Below are 21,453 nucleotides of genomic sequence, written 5' to 3'. Positions count from 1 at the left end.
ATGCCCAGAAAATTTCCGAACTATTTGGAACTTTTGTGGGGGAGGTACCGGAAGGAGTGGACCGATATAGCTCATCTTCGAGCTTAAACTAAGTTTGGACAAAATATTACGAAAGCCAAAATTTGAACCGAATCGGTTCATCCGTTCGAGAGTTATCGTGCGCACCAGCCAGCCAGACAGACAGACGGACGGACATTTCTAAATCAACTCAAAATTGTCTGAAACACATTTCGCCCAAACATACTTGGGGTCTACAAACCATTATTTCGATGAGGCACATTTTGCCCGTATGAAAGTGTATATACCCTTTCTAGCCTAAAGGCTGAGGGTATAACAAGTAAAAAGACATTGCCGACAGAGATATACCCTCAGCCTGTGTGGATTGAATTATTTTTCAAAAAAAAAAAAAAAAAACTTACGTATTTAGGGGGTTTTCAAAACAATATGGATAGGATTAAAGCGGGCTTTTTATACCTTACACCACTATGTGGGGAGGGTATTATAAGTTGATTTTAGCCACGCTATTAAATTATCTATAAAATAATTAAAAATAAAGGTTTTTTATTTGGTCAACGTACCTCCACAGATCTGGCACTGAACTTATTTCGAACAATGCCATTGTCCCTTTTATACCCTACATCACACTGCACAATGGTCCCAAATCCAAATTTTCTGGCCAAAACTATTTCAACGTCCATTTTGTATTGAAATTTATTGTTATTTATAATAAATGTGTACAAACAGCAATTCTTACGTTTTATCGACCAAAATGAACAAAACAGACAAAATTTGTTGTGTTGGGTCTAAACCAAAACATTGACCATTTCATCGTTCTTTTTGTAAATATTATGAAAGTACTCATTAACAGCTTCCCGATTCATAATAACTTTGATCTCACTTCTGTATATTTATGCAGCGACGCAATACAACAAATATTGTATATTTGACAGCACAAAGACTGTTTTATTTTTACATAAAAAAGTGTCAACTTTGGTACTGCGCCAATCAACGAATACTAACGTTATTTACAAAAACTAATTATTTTCAGATGACTTGATGTGTTTTTTATACCCTACACCACTATGTGGGGAGGGTATTATAAGTTGGTTTTGGCCAAAAAGTTTGTAACGCATCGAAATAATGGTCGTAGACCCATACTTATATATACAAAAATGAATGTCTCGACGAGCTGAATCGATCTGGCTATGTGTGTCCGTCCGTCAGTCCGTCCGTCTGTCCGTATGTCCATCTAAACCTTGTAATCACGCTACAGGTCGCAATTTTGATCGGATCGTCACGAAATTTTGGATGTTGATGAGGGTCTCGGAGGGGAAGAAGCCTATTGATTTTGGTGATGGTCGGATAATATTTAGGGGTCGGAATGGGCAAAAAACTTATGTGGATAAAAATACAATGTTTTTTTCCAAAGCGAATATCTCAGCTTCTATACGTGGTATACCAAAAGCAAAACCTGACAATAAAAGTAGAAAATATCACCTTTCTAATGATGTAAAGTAGGTTCTCGTAGGTGATCAAACAACGAAGATATCACAATAGTCGCAAATAAAACCCACATTTTCATTTTTGCGATTTTAATTATAATGACGAATATCACAGCTTTGGTTGGGGACTTTCCAAAAGCAAAGCCTGGCTATGAAAGTAGAAGATCCCATCTTTACAATGATGTAAACCAGGTCGACGTAGGTGACCAAATAACGGAGATATCGCAATAGTCGGTAATACATCCCATTTTTCCACTTTTTTGGAAATCACGCTACAGGTCTCAATTTTGATCGGATCGTCACGAAATTTTGAGGGTTAAGGGGGGTCACACAGATGTAGAAGCCTATTGATTTCAGTGATGGTCGGATAATATTTAGGGGTCGTAATGGGCAAAAAACTTATTTGGAGAAAAAGACAACGTTTTTTTCCTAAGCGAATATTTCAGCTTCAATATGGGGTATACCAAAAGCAGAAAGTAGGTATACCTGGCCATGAAAGTAGAAAATATCGCCTTTCTAATGGTGTAAAATAGGTTCTCGTAGGTGATCAAATATATCGCAAAAGCCGCTAATAGAACCCAACTTTTTATTTTTGCGATTTTAATAATAATGACGAATATCACAGCTTCGGTTGGGGATCTTCCAAAAACAAAGTCTGACTATGAAAGTAGAAAATCCCATCTTTACAGTGATGCAAAGTAGGTTGGCGTAGTTGGCCACATAACGGAGATATCACAATAGTCGGCAATACATCCCATTTTTCCACGAAATTTTGGGTGTTATTGGGGGACCCACAGAGGAAAAACCTTTTGATTTTTGATAATGGTCGGATATTATTCAGGGGTCGGAATGTGACAAAAAAAAAAATATTTGGAAAAAAGACCAACGTTTTATTTCAAAGTTAATATCTCCCTTCTGTAGGAGGTATATCGAAAGCAAAACCTGGTAAGGAAAGTAGAAAATATCACCTTTACAACGATGTGAAGTAGGTTGTCATAGGTGGTCAAACAACAGAGATATCGCAATAGTCGGTAATGCATCCCTTTTTCCATTTTTGTGCAATCACACTACGAAATTTTGATCGGATCCTCACGAAATTTTGGGGGTTGATGGGGTTCTAACAGAGAAAGAAGCCTATTGATGGTTGGCGTACATCCCACTTTTCCATTTTTTATCTGGGTTGTACTGTCGATGCACTTAAATGCGTTTCAAAAAAATTTACCTGTGTTAATGAAGACATCCAGAGCAAAGGCGCTAAGCTATCCCAATTTTAATATTTTGAATTTTATTAGTCAAAAGCTTATAAACAGGGGTGGTGTAGGGTATCACATAGTCGGCCCCGACCCGACTATAGCCTTAGCTCACTTGTTTAAACTGAGTTTCGACAATATTTAGAGTACCATTTTAGCGAATATTTTCGAACTTTTGTGGGGGAGGTATCGCAAGGTCCACTCCTTCCACCTTCGAATTTCATCTAATATTCGAAGAAATATAACGATATCCAAAGTGTGGACGAACGCAGTATTCGGTTCGAGCTCTACAGTCACTACATATGGTGCCATAGATCGGCGCATGAAATTTCGCTTATAAGATGGATCCAGGTGACAAATCATGGAACTATGCGAATGAACCCGAAAAATAGTAGCAATCTCCAGAAGATGCTGTTAAAACGTTCAAAAACCATGTTTTGTTCAGGCCACTGTAAACAACCCAACACATGGTCGTATGTCAAACTGTCCGTTGTACTCTTAGGCTAAAAACTGCCAAACTTTCCAAAAAAAATGTCAAATGACGCCTGCGTGTTGCCTAGGCCAGAAGTTTTTTAGTGACCCTCGTATGTATATACTTTGTGATATATAAAATGATTGTTTCGAGAAGTTACAAACGGTATGACAAATTTATATACCCTCTATATTAAGGTGGGGGGTATTAGAAGAAACTCTGGATGAAGTTCGAAGATTAAATGCATACATATTTACATAGATTTTCCACATACATTCCCGAGGAGACAATTGAGACTTGTCTTATATCAATGAGTGTGCCCCGATTCATATTAGCTCAATGGTATGGATCCTTCTTTTTATACCCTCAGCCTTTAGGCTAAAGAGGGTATACACACTTTCATACGGGCAAAATGTGCCTCATCCAAATAATGGTGTTGGACCCACATAAGTTCGCAAATGTTCGGAAAATTTGTGCGCACGATAAATCTTGAAGGGAGTAACCAATTTGGTCCATACTTTACACATCGTGAAATGTGTACCAGACTTAGACAAGGGTACCTCCCATACAAAATTTCGGAAAAGTTCAGTTTAGGGCCTCGAATCGCTTTGGTTTTTGTTGTAGCAACTTATATTCACTGCCCTCCATACGACGGTATGAGTTTCATCAGGGCAAGTCCATACTTCCTGAGAAAATAGCCTGAAAGGTGCAAAAAAAAACCTATGTCACCGTGTGTAGTGGTTGGAGCGTAAGATAACTCTCGAACGGATCTGCCGTTTCGGTCCAAACTGTGCCCTTCGTAATATTTTGTGCAAACTTAGTTTAAGTTCTAAGATAAGCCATATCGGTCCACTCCTTCAGGTACCTCCCCCACAAAAGTTCAAAAATGTTCGGAAAAATTGTGCGTACGATAACTCTTGAAGGGAGTGGCCGAATTGGTCCATACTTTACACATCCTAATATATCTACTGGGTATAGGTCAGGTTCGAATACCACTCCGTCGGGTTCCTCCCACACAAAATTTCGGATAAGTTCACTTTAAGGCCTGCTCTCGAATCACTTTAATTTTTGTTGAAGCAACTTGCATTCGCTACTACAATTGCGATGGTAAAGTTTTTTTTTTTTTTCAGTGGCATTCCATACTTCTTAAGAAAAGAGCCCAAAAGGTGTAAAAATTCCTAATTCACCATATGTAGTGGCTGAAGAAGACGATAACTCTCCAACTGATCAACCGATTTTAAAATGAAAGTTTAAATTCACAAAGGCTGAGGGTATATCTCTGTCGGCAAAGCCGACTGATACTCTTTTACTTGTTATAGCCTCGCTTAAGCGTAACATGACCGTAAACATTAGATGTACTTTTGTGTCAACATTTATATATGGCCGGCACTGTAAAAATTTTACCGGGATTTGATGAAGTCAACAAATATTTGTAGTTCATTATGAGGTCCATTGTGTAGCTTGGCATTTATGTACATATAAAATTAAATAACCGAATAAATTTGTACAGACACAGTAGAATCGCAAAAACTCGTATTTCGGTAAATCGAAAACTTCTTAAAAAATGACCGGTTCCTTGGATTACGAATTATGAGGATTGTACTGTAATTTTTTATTTCATATTTACATATCTACCATAACTAAACAAATTTTTAGAATTTAGGCAAACATTGTCCGTAAAGTGATGACATAAAAATAGTATATGTATATTTTCTATAATAATATATTGACATCAACAATACATACCCATCAAAATATTGCTATCTCAGCTTTGACAAAATCCAAGCCATTATTATTTGTTTTTATCCACAAACTGCCTATAATGTGACAGCGAATAACTATTTCGAAATAATTTTAAAACTCGTCAGAAAGCGAAATAAGCGTAAGCAATTCCAGTAGTGGCAAAACGCAAGCAGAAATTTTCCTCCTTTATTGTTTTAGAAGACGACAGAAGACAAAGGTAGAGAAGTCGCTGCCGTTGCACAGAAAGATGGGGTGTCGACTAAAGGAGCCAACAACAACAAAACAACTACAATAATTACTTGAATGTCGGCAAAAGTTTCTTTCTTTGTTGTTGGTTTTTTTGTTTTATATTTTCGGGAATTTTTTAACACTCACACGCGATATATTCTGAGCTCACGTTTTGCAGATGTGACGACGACGATTCTGCCATACCTCACCAAAAACAATACAACAACAAAAGCAAAAAATCATACAGCGTTTATTGTTATTTTTTGGGACGAATATTTACGGCTGTAGTTTTTACACTTTTTTCTGAAAAGGCCACAAAACTTGTTTTAATTCTCTTTCGGTTGGTTTTATTTTACTCTTTACTAACTAGTATTTCAATTGTTTATGGTTTTCGCAGCACAAGACACAACACGATTCTTTTTCAATATTTTAAAATATGCGGCGGTAAACTTTTTCACTGAACTTCAACTCGAACTCACGCAACGAAAAGTTAAACATCAACTGAATGAAAACACGGCAACAATTCAGTGTTTTTGCTAAGATCACCGCCACGATCAAGCACAACCACCAATACTCGTATGTCTCTCTGGTTTTTTCTCTCTGTTATGTGGCCAAATCTCCCCCTTACCGCCGCCAAATTAACCCCATTAGCATCATCGAACAATGTTTTGAGTTTTGTGAGTTTTGTTATTGGTTGTTGTTGTCGTGTGGCCCCAAACATTGAGAGTAAAGAAATAGAAGAGCCAAAATCATTCATAGGTGCAAAATGTTAAAGTGTTGCTAACCTATTAATATTTTGATATAATTACGTATGTATTTTAAAGGTAAGAACATGATATATCATATACATACATAGTTTCCACAAATTAAGTACCGTTAGACACCAAATTTCAACAATTTCGATTGTATTATTTATTTATTTCTTTATTTATTATTTATTGCAATGTGACTAAAACCCTTGAAATTCCCAAAATCGAGAGGTACTGGGGGCTATATAAAAATGGGGGCCTGCACCAACAAATTTATATGGGAAAATTCCTCGACAATGTCTAAAACCCTCAAAATTTTGACCGATATAACAACCAATTTTCCCACCAAACATCCTGGGAGTACCAAATTATTAGAGTTGGGCAATCTCGTTCAATTGAACGATCCGGATCACTATCTCGTTCAATGGACACCTGTAATTTGTTTGACAAAACTGCGTATACTTATTTTCACACGTTGCTCATTCGTCTTTGAACGAGGACAGATCGTTCAATTGAACGAGATTGCCCAATTCTACAAATTATAAAGCTCTCTCTTAAATACTGCCACATTAACTAAAGAATATCGCTTTCTTTTAAACAGGGTTTGTTACCAATGAGACATCGACATAGATTTTTTCTACCCTTTCAGAATCCGAAAAACCACGTAGGGCCAATGTGTGTTCAACCTTCAAAATACGTAAAGTCTGCAGGCACTTTCATATTACGAATATACACAAATAATAACCCTGTAAAACACAAAAAATAATTACAAGATAATTCGACCAAATTATGAAACAGGACCGACAAATTGAAGACACGTGTATCGGCGTTTTGAAAGTTTACGTCGGGAAGTAACCTAAATAGGCGTGGCAAGTTCCGCCCATTTCTACAGGTTTTGAAATATTGGACATCAGATTCCTTGAAATCCTTGCATTTTAGGTATAAAGTGTCTTTGGCAATATTACTGACAACAATGCTGGGTATCTTTTTATGGAAAAAATGAACCCTCATGGGAGTCACTAAAGGGGTCTTTTTGATCCCTTTTTCAAAAACGTTTAAAAACTCCTTTAAAATTTTATTGTATCAGATCAAAATATTCTAGAAAATTATTTGTCATAACATTTTACTATAGCAACACTCTAAATCGTACCTAAACGCCAGGAATCTGCCAAAAGTAAAATCACGTTTTAGGGTTAATATTGTACTTTATCTGAGTTTATTAATTTTGTCCAACAAGATTTCATTCTAGATAGAAGACGTCAAAGACAAAAAAGGATAAGTCATAGGTTCCTGATATTGTAAGTGAAAATGCGGGGATAGTCTACGGCTATTGTCAAGTGAATATGTATCTGGCATACGAGTCCTAACATCGATGGTTTTGGCATGGTCCTAAATACTCTAATGATGGCAGCTACTCCTGCGCTGATAAAATTGACTTCTTTTTTCGGCCCTCTTTCATAATCTGTGCAGGGTTTCTTGTAATTTTAAAAAAGTTCGATTTTGTTGTACAGTGTTATTAATCGTTTTTCGTAGTGTTTTTCTACTCATTGAAAACCCGAAATACCAAGTTACTGTCATTGCAGTAGTCGAATCCATACACGGAAGAAAAAATGCTTCTCTAACATATCGATCATTTACTCAAAGTGTGGCATAACTCAGAAAAAGTGTTTTCTGAGTTAGCAATTTCTATTTTTTCTACGACTTCTACTTTATCGTGTGTCAAATTTTCATGCCGATATCTCTAAAACTCGACGAGTTGCTGCTGATTTACTACGAGTTTCGTCTAATTCAACACAAAAGTTTTTGGAGTTTATGAAGCAATAAAACTCTTCAAATCATGCTTGATCTTGCAAAGAAATTTAACACTGATATTTCGCTAGGTGTTTGCAAAATATGGTCCACGTAGTTATTTTGTTTTTTTCCGTAATAATCTTTTTAATCGCCAACTTAAAACGCATTTTTCTCGAAACTCGATTTTTTGAAATGTGTCACTTTTTGAGTAAATGAGCGATATGTCCCAAACATATTTTGCAGCAAACATATATTTGTTTGCAACCAATCCCAAACATATGTTTGGGTCCCGCAAACAAATGTATGTTTTGGTGCAAACAAATATTTGTTTAGATATAATATAAATACAAACCCGAAAGCGTAAATTTCAATGTAGAACAGTCAAGATCATCCAAATACGTTAACGTGACTGCAACAACAAAATATGTTCTCTTTATTCTTATCTGTCTTGGTTTGGCAAAGGAAAGACTCGCTCAGAGAGACTAATGCATATGATATTTTGAGCAACACCGATGTAGAACACATTGAAATGTATGATCACTTGCTCTCATTAAGCGCCCACTGGCTATCTCTAACATATACAGTCGCCGAAGTCACCCTGAAGTGACCTCCTTTGTGAAGAAATGAACCACGCCCGCGTGTCGTCTTGGAAGTCACTCCAGCGAAACTTCTTGGAGATCATTTCCGCGATAGTTCTTGGAATTAAAAAATATATATTTTCTATTTTTTATTATAATGTTTAAATTTTTATTTTTTTTTTCAAAGTGCGCTTTTAGAGAATTTATAATTAGGAATTTCCGCCAACATAAATTTTTTTCGTTAATTCTCTTTCGAGTTGAGCTGTTAGGCCTTTAGAGATACATTGAAAAATTAGGAGTCTACCGAAGTCCCGAAGGCCTAACAGCTCAACTCGAAAGATAATTAATTAAATATCACTATAAATGGCCTTCGCCTTAATAAGGCAAAAATTAAAAAAAAATAAATAATTTCAGCATGAGCCAGGCTGGGATTCGAACCTGGGTCTCCGACAACTGAGTGTCAAGGTTGCCGGCGTCTTAGCGTTCTAAGCCACCATCAACTTGTCAAAACTTTAGTAGACAATAATTGATGATCAAATCAAAAATAAAATCTTCTGATATAGAAGAGCAATTACTAATGATGTAGGAATAAAACTTACCATAGTATTTGTGAACATTGAAAAATGGGATTACCAAGCAGGACTATAGGAAAAGTTTGGAGTTTCAATTAACTGACATAATTTCGCATATACATTTATCTAATGAAGTGCGATATATATACTAGTTTCTAATCTTTGCCTTCGTCTGCCACAGCAACAATATCCTAATACACCTGAAGATCGGCTTAACCACCCGTGAAACGTAGTGTAATGGTTGGATGCGTGGGACTTCGGTAGACTCCTAATTTCTCAATGTATCTCTAAAGCAGGGTCGCCCATCTCTATACTGAGGGCGCCCACTGAGTTGTTTTGCATTTGCTATTCTCTCCCATTCACAGTGTACGTGTGCAAAAACGATCATTTGGTTGTTGTTTATTCACCTATACATAAACACTTGCTTTAGTTTGATGGAATTCTCTTGGGCGACGCTGCTCTAAAGGCTTAGCAGCTCAACTCGAAAGAGAATTAATTAAATATCACTATAAATGGCCTTCGCCTTAAAAAGGCAAAAATAAAAAAAATATATGTTTTTTTTTTCATTTTAAAAATGTGATGTTGTTTTGTTGCCTGAACTGGGAAGCGAACCCGGACCTTCAGAGTGCAAAGCAACCACTACACCACCGTGTCGTATAATCACCAGATAGAAAAATGTCCCATATTTGTTCAATGTGTTTAATTATTAAATAAATGTAAACAATCGCCTTGGGAGTCACTCCGAGGTGTCGACATACGCGATAAAAGGTAATCGTAATAATGCTATAGAAATTGTTTGCGAATTGCACTTACGATCTTCTTTGGCGTGTCTCCGGAGTGATTTCTTGGGCGAGGAGAAACTCACTTGCAGGGATTGAAATGCTTAGAAATGCCAAACACAAAAGCAACAACAGACACATACGTACATAAAAAATTTCAAAGTAATACGTAACAGACTTAATAAAAGAAAAACGGAATGAAATAATTTATAAAAAGTAAAACTTTTAAAAAGAAATCATAAGCGGGAAATCGGCATCTGGAGTCAAATGATTATATAAATGTAATAAATAGTTACATCCATATTTCAAATATATGTACCTACAGTGACTGTCACTAAAAATGATGCGACTTGAACTAAAAAATGTAAACGTTAATAACTTGAAAACGAGTTGAGATTTTTTAACAACTCAAAACACAATTTTGTAGGCTAAAAAGATGGCATACAAAAATATTCCGTTTGCAGTCCCGTTATACTAAAATTTTACCGAAAAACAAAAAAAATGGGCATTTTTTTATTGAGCATTGAAAAAGATGCACCACATTAATCAATTAATTTAAATTGGACATTTTTTTCGCTTTTTATGCCATTTTAGTAATCAGAATGGTGGAATAATTGGTTCCCTATCGTTTTCAGTAGTTTTGTCATTGATTCCGATAGAAAAAATTATGTTCCTGGCGTAATTTTGGCATGATTGTAACTAATATCTCTTTGCAGGCAATTTAGCTAGAAATTTCTATTTTTTGAAGTTATTTTCCAAAAATGAGTATGAAAAATCATAAAGGGTTATATCCAGAGTATGTACAAACAATCTAATGATATATAGAAAGTCCTGTATTAGCCAGGCTTGCCCTTTATTATGGTAGTCTTTAACGGCATTGCCCTGATAGAGGTAACAATCAGGGTATAGAACAATTTTTTTGCACTTTTCTTTGAAAATTGTTTTCAGAAATATTGTTAACAATGTTTTGAAAATGTCGCTTTCATAAAAACAAACATTTTAACACACTTTGTTGCCATACAAGCCCAAACAATAATACTTCTTAGGAAGTGTTTTGATAGCAACAGTTTATTTAAACCCAGGTGGGTGCTGGTAAAATGTCGATTATAAGCCAGATATACTGATTTTCATCCGAAATAAGAATTTTACACCACACAATGCCTGCAAAAACACGACCGAATAAAACCGCATAATTGGTATGCTTTTATGAAACTCGTCGAAGGGGGTAGTATTGTTTGGGCTTGAATGGCAACAATGGGTGTTGATTTTTTTTATAAAACCAAACATGGTCAAAACATTGTTAACAATGTTTCTAAAAACTATTTTCAAAGAAAAGTGCAAAAACTTTTGTTCTATGTCCTGATTTCTTCCTCTATCAGGACAATGCCGTTAAAGTCTAGTCTAATATGGGCCAAGCCTGGCTGATATAGGACTTTCCATATATCATAAAATTGTTTATATTTACTCTAGGCATAAACCTTAATGATTTTTCATAGTAATTTTTTTGGAAAATAACTTCAAAAACTAGACATTTGTAGCAAAATTGCCTACAAAGCCACACTAAAAAAGGACACTAATTACGATCATGCCAAAATTACGTCAGGAACATCATTTTTTCTATCGGAATCGATGACAAAGCAAGTGAGCAAAGGCTATAGTCCGGCCGGGGCCGGACCCCCATCTACCCGCAAAATTTCGTGAGAATCCGATCAAAACTCCGACCTGTAGTGTGATTGCAAAAAAAAAAAAAGATGGAAAAAGGGATGCATTACCGACTATTGCGATATCTCTGTTGTTTGACCACCTATGACAACCTACTTCACATCGTTGTAAGGGTGATATTTTCTACATTCCTTGCCAGGTTTTGCTTTCGATATACCTCTAACAGAAGAGAGATATTCGCTGTGAAATAAAACGTTATATTTTTCTCCAAATAAGTTTTTTTCACATTCCAACCCCTGAATATTAACAATTAATAGGCTTCTTCCAACGTAGGACCCCCATTACCCCCCAAAATTTCTTGACGATCCGATCAAAATTGCGACCTGTGGCGTGATTACAAATAAATGGAAAAATGGGATTGCGATATCTCCGTTATTTGGTCACTTACGCCAATCTACTTTGCATCAATGTAAAGATGGGATTTTCTACATTCATAGTCGGACTTTGTTTTTGAAAGGTCCTAACCAAAAATGAAAAGTTGGGGTTAATCGCTGCAAAGGTTAATCGAAATTGTTAATCGATTATTGTGGTGCATCATTTTCAATGCTCAATATAAAAATTCCCATTTTTTTGTTTTTCGGTAAAATTTGAGTATAACGGTACTGTAATCGGAATATTTTTTTATGCCATCTTAAAGACAATATTTCAGCCTACAAAAATGTTTTTCGAGTTGTTAAAAATCTCATTTCGTTTCCAAGTTATCAACGTTTACATTTCTTATTTCAGGTTGCATTATTTTCAGTGACAGTCACTGTATTTATGTATATGAAAAATGTATTAATGTAATTACCAATACCAAAGCGATTTCTTCCTTGTCCAATAAATTGTTTCTACTCACCTTTTTGATTCAATTATAAAATTTCCTGTTATAAAATGTATTGGCCAATTAATTTACTAAATAGCACAATTTCTTTAAGAAATCAAAAACACTGATTTATTCACTCACTTTACCGTCTTTACTCAACGATTGTATTTAGAAAACTGAAGAAAAATAAACAACATAATTTATACCATTTTTTTCCTTTTCCTCTTCGCTTGCTACGTTGGTTAACAACAAGAAAGCACGAAACACACGTCTTTGGCCGCATACACACCACCAAAAAACAAACTTTTTTTACTCACCCGTCTTCGCTTCTGCGTCTTCTATTACACCATACACACAGCTCTTTATTATAAAACAGCATTCCGCAGCCGCAAGGGTCCTGTTGTTACTCTCTTTGACAAAAATCCCCTCTCCACCCATAAAAAAATATGTTCTAACATAAAAAATATGTTGGTACCCAAATAAATAAATTTGAGAATGTTACGAAATGTTGCAAACATATATTTGTTTGGACACAAACAAATTATGTTTGGATCCAAACATATTTCTAATATATATTTTTCTGTGTGTACCGAGATTGCTGTCATTTGGTATTGCGTATTGTCAGAGATACAAAAACTCAATTCGGAAAATTAAAAATGGTGGTCCATGTATCAGAAAGAATAACGATGATGGCCCATGTGAGCTCTCTTAAAGGGGTTTCCTACATTTTCTGTCTGAAGTGTAATGGGTAGAAAACTTCCATGCAGTAAACTAGCAATACACTAATATATCGATTTGTGTTGCCTCGATTTAAGCCGTTTCGATTTGCGTTAACAAAAAAATTATAGATTTTGTTTCGATTTGCGATGCTGATTCGATTTGCGTTATAAAATACATTATATGCATGCTGGTCCTTAATCTCGTCAAGTGGTCATTCATGAGTTCTTAACGTCAGAAACACTTCTGTACCAAAAAGCTTATGTATTTCAGGGGTTTTCAGAATTTTGGTTGTATGAACTTGCCGAAAAAATATGGATTTGGATTAAAGCTCAACAATTTTGCGGGGGATATTCCGTAAGGAATGGATCGACATAGTTCATTTTGGAAGTGGGTCTTATTTTGGGAGTCTTCGTCTCGATAGATATCGCGCCCACCAGTTATTTCTGTTGGTCACCATACAATTTAGTCCTTTGGACCACTATATCAGGAAACATGGACTCGCCAGCGAAATACATGTTATCGCTGTAAACATCGACAACAGGAGTAAGTTAAACAGAAACTTAAGGTAAGGTCACATTAGGCAAATATTTGCTCCAGCGACCGGCATTGTGCGCTTACTGAGATCAAGTGAGTGTTAATAATACACTAAATTTATGCTAATTTGCTCTCAGTAAGCGCACACTGCCGGTCGCTGGAGCAAATATTTGCCTAATGTAACTCTACCTTTAATCATATAAAATACTAATGCAAAATTAAACTCATATGTTATTACCCCTGAAGAAGTCGGAAAAAGGCTGACGAAACGTTGAAAGAAAAATAGTTAAAAAATCAGTTTTAATTCATTATAAAATGGTGACAAATTAGCAAAACAAACACAAATAAAAACATTGAACATTTGTGTGGGAGGTACCCCAAGGAGTGGACATAAACTAAGTTTGGAGAGATCCAATGTTTGGACGAAATCGGTCGCTCCCTTTATGAGATATCGCGCGTACCATTTTAGAGAATATTTTCGAAATTTTGTGGGGGAGGTAGCAGAAGAGGTGGTTGTATAATCACCACCTTCGAATTGTATCGAATATTCGAAGAAATATTACGATATGCAAAGTGTGGACCAAAGCAGTATTCGGTTCGGGAGTTATTTTCTCAAGAAGTATCGAATGGTCACTCAAAAAACTTGCAAGAAAAATCAAAACGATTAGAGAGTAAGCCCTAAACTGCACTTTTCCGAAATTTTGTGTGGGAGGTACCCGAAGGAGTTGACATATATAGTTCATATTATAACCTGATATATGTCTCGTAGAAATATCATGATGTGCATTGTATGGACCAATGAATTGTAGTGGGAAGGTACCTAAAGAAGTGGACCGACATGGCCCATCTTAGAACTTGATTTAAGAATGCGCAAAATATTACGACTGCTAAATTTTTGATCGAATTGGTTTATCCATTGGAGAGTTATCGTGGCTGCATTCACTACATATGGTGCCATAGCGGGTTTTTAGATCTTTCGGCCCATTTTCTCAGGAAGTATAGACTTGCCCCTGACAAAAAAAACTTGTACCGTCGTAATGGGGGCAGCGAATACAATTTGTTACAACAACAAGTAAAAAGGCGTTAAGCTCGGGCGGGCCGAATTCGTTATACCCTCCACCACGAGCTCTATTTAAGTAAAATAGAACAATTAGTTTCCTTTCGTTTATGAAGAAGACTAAATACCAAATTTCAGCAACTTCGGTAAAACAATGTACAGTTCTACGGGGACTATATCAAAGCGTCTATCTATATCTACAAATTTCTAGCGGAAGTACCAATGTCCACAATTTGTGGTGGAGAAGTTTTCTGATCACTAGGAGTCGTAATTACTAACTACAGCAAATTAGACCAAACATGTAATTTTAGGTGGATAAGTTTTTTGACCAACCCCAATACATAATTTCAGCGAATTTAGGTCAGCTAAAAATTTAAAAGGACTTGGAATCGGGGGTACCGCTATTTGAGGGCTATACAACAACGTGGACCTATGTTTAAACTCTTTGATGGAGAAGATTTTAACCACTGTTCGCCCGGGCCGAACTTGTTATACAGTAAAATGGATAAATTAGTTTTCTTTTGTTTATGCAAAAGACTAAATACCAAATTTCAGTAAAACGATGTGGCTAACCTTTGAAATACCGCAATTCGGGACGTACCGTTCTATGGGAGCTATATCAAAACGTCGATATATATCGACAAAATTTTAACTGAAAGTTTTTAGGTTCAAAGAAGACGAACTACCAAAATTTCCGATATTTCGGTTAGATAATAGCCACATTATAAACCTTAAAACTACCGAAAATCAAGAGGTACGCTTCTATGGGGGATATTGAATACGTGGACCTATACTGATAATTCTCTTCTGGAATATTTTATAACCCCATGGAAGACTAAATAACAAATTTCAGTCTTTCGGAGGGATATTGACGTCACAACGTTCAGAATTACGAAAATCGTGAGCTGCCGTTTATGGGGGCTATATCGAAAAGTGGAACTATACCGACGATTTTTTTTTACCTCCAACGTAGACTAAATACCAAATTTCAGCCAGTTGGGTTATTGTGGCCACAATCGTAAAAGTACCGAAAATCGGGAGGTACCGTTCTATGGGGGCTATATTAAGGCGTGGACGGACAAATTTCTGGGGGAAAGTTTTATACCCCAAATGAGGACTAAATACTACATTTCAGCCGTTTCGGTGGAATATTGAGGCCACAACCTTCAAAATATGGGAATCGGAAGGTACCTTTCTATAGGGGCTATATTAAGGAGTGGACCTGTACCGGCAAATGTCTGGGGGAAAATTTTATAACCCAAATGAAAACTAAATACCAAATTTCAGCCATTTCAGTGGAATATTCAAAATACCGAAAATCGGGAGGTACCGTTCTATGGGGGCTATATTAAGGCGTGGATCTATGCCGACAAAATTCTGGTCCAAAATGTGGACCGATATAGCCCATTTGCAATTCCAAACATCCTAGGAGCAATAGAAACTTCTATAGAAAATTACAAAGCTATATCTTAAAAATTGCGAGCTGTATCTTGATTTCAACGGACAGACAGACGGACACGGTTATATCCACTTAGAATTTTACCCTGATCAAGGGTCTCCGATGAATATTTCTATGTGTTACAAACGGAATAAAAAATTTAATTATACCCTCCATATTATGGTGGAGCGTATAAGAAAACGATTCGAGAGGAGGTCTTAAAACGCACTTTTCCGAAACTTTGTCTGGGTGGTACCCGAAGGAGTGGATCGATATATTCGAACTTGATCTATGCCTGGTAGAAATATTACGATGTACAAAGTATGGACGAAATCGGTTAGTCCCTCCGAGATTTATAGTGCGCATAATTTTTGCGAAAAATTAGAAGTTTTGTTAGGGGAGGTACCCCAGAGAGTGAACCGATATGGACCATCTTCGAACTTAAACTAAGTTTGGTCAAAATATTACGAAGTCAAAATTTTAGACTACATCGGACGGACATGGCTAAATCGACTCCAAATTGTCTGAAACGGATTTCGTTCAAACATGGGGTCTATGAGGCACATTTTGCCCGTATGAATGTGAATATCCTCGTTAGCATAAATGCTGAGGGTAAAAAAAAATCCAAAAACTATTTTTTTGTGTGTTCGGATATGCGTCGTTTCGCATTGCGTCGAGGGAACCAGCCATCAGTTAACACAATTCGAGGTATTAGTGTATGCATAAAGTGAGTTTCATAAGTTAAGGTATTCTATTTGTTCAAGAAACAAGTCTAAATGTGTTCCTATTTACTTCAATACAGTTCGTGGTAGAGAGTATAAAAAGTTCGGCCCGGATGAACTTTATGCCATTCTTAGATGTTTAAGGTTTAAATGTTGTCTTATGGTACCTAAAATTGTCTGTGAGGGTTAATGAAAATTGGTGGCGCCATCTTGTAAATAGTAGCATAACTAAAGCCAAATGTATAGTTAACAGAAACATTTAAAGTTAACAGTGTATGTTTACATGAACATGAAGATCTTCTGTTAATTGAAAAATGTCTACACACATTTATTCTGCACTTAACATAAATATAGCTTTCCACAGATAGCGACAGTAAAAAAGCATACTCGTACTATTATAACGGAATGTTAACTTTCGTTAAACATTCTATTACTAGGCGTTTACACACAGACAGTATTGACAAGACAATAGGTCTGTACGATAACCCAAAAGTTTGTGCAAATTTGCACAAACTTTTACAAAATGCTGTTCGATAACAAACTTGCAAAGTACAAGAGAGAGAATTTGGAGACAATTGTGAGAGGATATTGGAGAGTTTTGTTTACAAGTTTTTGCAAGGAAAATTTTTCTTGTAAGAATTTGAAGTTTGATCAGCTGATTTAAATTCGAATGTTTTGTGGCGGACTTCTTGGCAAAAACATAAACAAACGTTTGGCTATTAAAATATGTAAATAGATAATAAATTATGGAAAACGATAATGTAAGTAAAATAACTATTTTGTAGTTTGTGGTGACAATTTTTTTTATTTTAAAGGTATCAAATCCCAGCAAAAAGCGTTGAATCCATGGAGTAGGAGAAACACAATGTAGACGACCAGGTATTCCCAACGATATCAATAAATATTTATGCCGAACATCGCACTGCGTTACAGTTTGTTTCATATTTGTGCATTGGAAAGGGAATTATAAGGGCCTCGTCACATAAGAGGCAGAAATGATTTCAGCCTTATGTACCGAGGCCAGGACCACAACGAACAGCATCGGTATATATTTCCCAAGGATCCCAAATGTTGAGCTTTTGTGGCGGAGGTACCCTAATGGACCGATATGGGCCATTTTAGAAGTTAAACGAAAATTGGACAAAATATTAGGAGATCAAAAGTGTGGACCAAATTGGTTGCCCCGTTCAAGAGATATTGTGCGTACCATTTTAATATTGGTGGACCGGTATTGCCCATCTTCGAACTAAAAACAAAATTTGGACAAAATATGACGAAGGCCAAATTTTAGACCAAATCGGTTGATCAGTGCGAGAGTTGTTGTGCTCTCCAGCCACTACGTATGGTGCCATAGAGGTTTTTACAACTTTCGGGCTGTTTTCTCAAGAAGTATGGACTTGCCCCTGAAAAAAATTTTACCATCGCAATTGAGGTAGCGAATGCAAGTTGCTTCAAAAAATATCAAAGTGATTCGAGAGCAGGTCTTAAAGTGAACTTATCCGAAATTTTGCGTGGGAGGTACCCGAAGGAGTGGACAAATATGGTTCATATTCGAACCTGATCTATATCTGGTAGATATATTAGGACCAAATCAAGAGTTATCGTGCGCACAATTTTTTCGAACATTTCTGAACTTTTGGGTGGAAGGTACCTGAAGGAAATGGAAAATAAACAAGTAAGAAAGTATCAGTAAGCTGAGCAGACAGAGATATACCCTTTTTAGCTGTTGGGAAAATTTTCCGGGATGGAAAGGGCCGCAAAATACTACATGTTGCAACAAAATTCAAAATAATCCAAGACGAGTGCATTTTTTCCAAACTTTGGGTAGTATACACTACCGCTCACTTGAATAGAACCCCCCTGCAAAATTTTATTCAACCTCCATTTTTTCCGAATTATATAAGATATGAAGTTTTTAACTTTTATTATATTTTGCTTCATGTGTTTGGAGTAAACTTAGTCATTCATTTGCATTCAAATCCAATTTATGTAAAAATTATACAAGAAAAACAAAATAATGTCAAAAATTGGAGTAAAAAATTTGGCTCATTTGAATAGAACCCCCCTTTAAAACTTGCGAATACAGAAATATTGTATTAGAATATCGATGCATATTTACTCTATATTGAAAATGAAGTGCTTTCAGTACTATTCAGTAAAAGGATATCCCTCCTGATTAAGGATACACCCGTATATCCTGCTCTGGCAAGGATTCTTTAAATAAACAGGCGTAATGCCTAACAAAGCTTGTTTTTTTCTGTCAACAAGTTTATTTTTGGAAGCGTACTGTCTCCTAGAGTCGTGTATTTTACGCATAAGACATTTCTATACAGTTTAGAGAATATTTACCATTGTAGAATATGGTGGCCCCTCCAGGATATCTGCATTTCTATTCAAATCTTTAAGTTTTGATGACTCGAAGTGTACAAAAGTTTATAAAATCGTGATGAAATTGCCACTCGGGATATCCGAAAATGTTTCTCAATACTGGAAATGCCTGTTTTACAACTCCTTTGTAAATTGTCGTGCGCATTTAAGGTGAAAGAAATTAACGCCCAAGTCCTTCATAATTATTAAGGACTCTCCTCATTAAGTAAACAATTGCATAACTATATAACTATAATTTTCGCGTCTATTGAATGGAAGACCATCTTCTAAATTGTTTCTGCAGCGATGAATGTGTTTTTATTTTGCTGGAACGCATTACTAATTATCAAGGACTTAGACGTCAATTTAGTTCACCTAAATGCGCACGACAACTTATAAAGGAGTCCTAAAACATACATTTCCAGTATTGAGAAACATTTTCGGATATCCCGAGTGGCAATTTCATCACGATTTTATAAACTTTTGTACACTTCGAGTCATCAAAACTTAAAGATTTGAATAGAAATGCAGATATCCTGGAGGGGCCATCATATTCTACAATGGTAAATATTCTCTAAACTGTATGGTAATGACTTATGCGTAAAATATACGACTCTAGGAGACAGTACGCTTCCAAAAATGAACTTGTTGACAGAAAAAAGCAAGCTTTGTTAGGCATTACACCTGTTTATTTAAAGAATCCTTGCCAAAGCAGGATATACGGGTGTATCCTTAATTAGGAGGGATATCCTTTTACTGAATAGTACTGAAAGTACTTCGTTTTCAATATAGAGTAAATATGCATCGATATTCTAATACAATCTTTCTGTATTCGCAAGTTTTAAAGGGGGGTTCTATTCAAATGAGCCAAATTTTTTACTTCAATTTTTGACTTTATTTTGTTTTTCTTGTATAATTTTTATATAAATTGGATTTGAATGCAAATTAATGACTAAGTTTACTCCAAACACATGAAGCAAAATATAATAAAAGTTAAAAACTTCATATCTTGTGTAATTCGGAAAAAATGGAGGTTAAATAAAATTTTGCAGGGGGGGTTCTATTCAAGTGAGCGGCAGTGTATATTCGGACCTAATACAAATCTGTAGGAAATAATTTTTTCTTTATTAGTCTATGGGCCATTATTACATGCTTTCTTTTACTATTGTATGGATATTAAATCGCAAAATAAACCAATTTGTCGCCATTAAAAACAAAATTTTCACATTAAAAATTAATGCCAAGAAGCTCCTCCTTGAAATCTGTTCATCACTTTTAAATTAAAGTTAACCGGTACGCTTTAAATTTGTTCGAAAAATCCAAACTATAACAAAAGAAGACTTATAATAATGGGGGTATGGATATTTTCCTTACAGACTATATAATTAAAAATGATGTACTTAATTTTCTGAATTTAAATATATTTACAATTAACAAAGTTTGTGCTAAATCGATTTCTCTCTTAAAGGGTTATTTTACACGTTAGCCAGTTTAGGTAGTGCCGGTAGGACTTTTTTGGGTCATTATCTCAGGAAGTATGGACTTGCCCACGAAAAAAATACAACGTCGTAACAGGGGCCGCAAGTGCAACCTATACTTTTTCAAATTTTGTGTGGGAAGTACACAAATGAGTGGACCGATATAGTCCATATTAGAACCCGATCTATGCCTGAAAGTAATATTACCAATAGCAAAGTTTGACTCAATTCGGTTACTCCCTCCTAGAGTTATCATGCCCACAATCTTGGCGAAACATTTTGAACCTTTGTGGGGGAGGTACCGGAAGGAGTGAACCGATATGGTCTATCTTCGAACTTAAACTAAGTTTGGGCAAAATATTGAAAGACCCAAAATTTGAAGAAATATATTGATTCGTTCGAGAGTTATCGTGCGCTCCAACTACGACACATGGTATTATATGGGTTTTTTGCAGTTTTTGTGCGGATATCTGAGGAAGTATTGACTTGCTCCTGAAAAAAATTGTATCGTCGTAATGGGGGTAGTGAATACAAGTGGCTGCAACAAAAATCAAAGCGATTCGAGAGCAGGCCTTTAACTGCACTTAAGCAAAATTTTGTGTGGTAGGTACCCGAAAGAGTGGACCCATAGGGTCCATATTGGAACCTCATCTATGTCTGGTAGAAATGTCACGATGTGCAAAGAATGGACTAATTCAGTTACTCCCTTCAAGAGTTATCGTGCGGACAATTTTTCCGAACATTTTTGAACTTTTGTGGGAGAGGTACCTGAAGGAGTGGACCGATATGGCCCATCTTCGAACTTAAATCAAATCTGGACAAAATATTTCGATACCCAAAATTTGTTCGAGAGTTATCGTGCGCACCAGCCAGACAGACGGACGGACGGACATTGCTAGATGGACTCAAAATTGTCTGAAACGGATATAGTGCAAACTTACTTGGG

General features: G+C 36.0%; 1 protein-coding gene across 11 annotated transcripts in view; it reads right to left on the bottom strand.

The window, feature by feature from the left end:
* Positions 1-21,453, bottom strand: part of LOC141398095 (uncharacterized) — a 373,354-nt gene that overhangs the window by 89,344 nt on the left and 262,557 nt on the right. For 6 of the 11 annotated variants that reach the window (XM_073975310.1, XM_073975318.1, XM_073975319.1 and 3 more), the window contains exon 1: positions 4,971-5,775. The exons of 4 other annotated variants lie outside the window; for them this stretch is intronic. The gene's annotated coding sequence lies outside the window, so the exon portion shown is untranslated. Of the gene's footprint in view, positions 1-4,970; positions 5,776-21,453 lie in introns of those variants that run through there. One more of the 11 variants, XM_073975317.1, reaches the window with a different exon arrangement.

The sequence above is a fragment of the Musca autumnalis genome, unplaced genomic scaffold (genome assembly GCF_047663935.1).
Source record: "Musca autumnalis isolate F117 unplaced genomic scaffold, ASM4766393v1 scaffold_3, whole genome shotgun sequence".
NCBI classification, from domain to species: domain Eukaryota; kingdom Metazoa; phylum Arthropoda; class Insecta; order Diptera; family Muscidae; genus Musca; species Musca autumnalis.
This window is presented reverse-complemented; position numbering and strand designations above follow the sequence as displayed.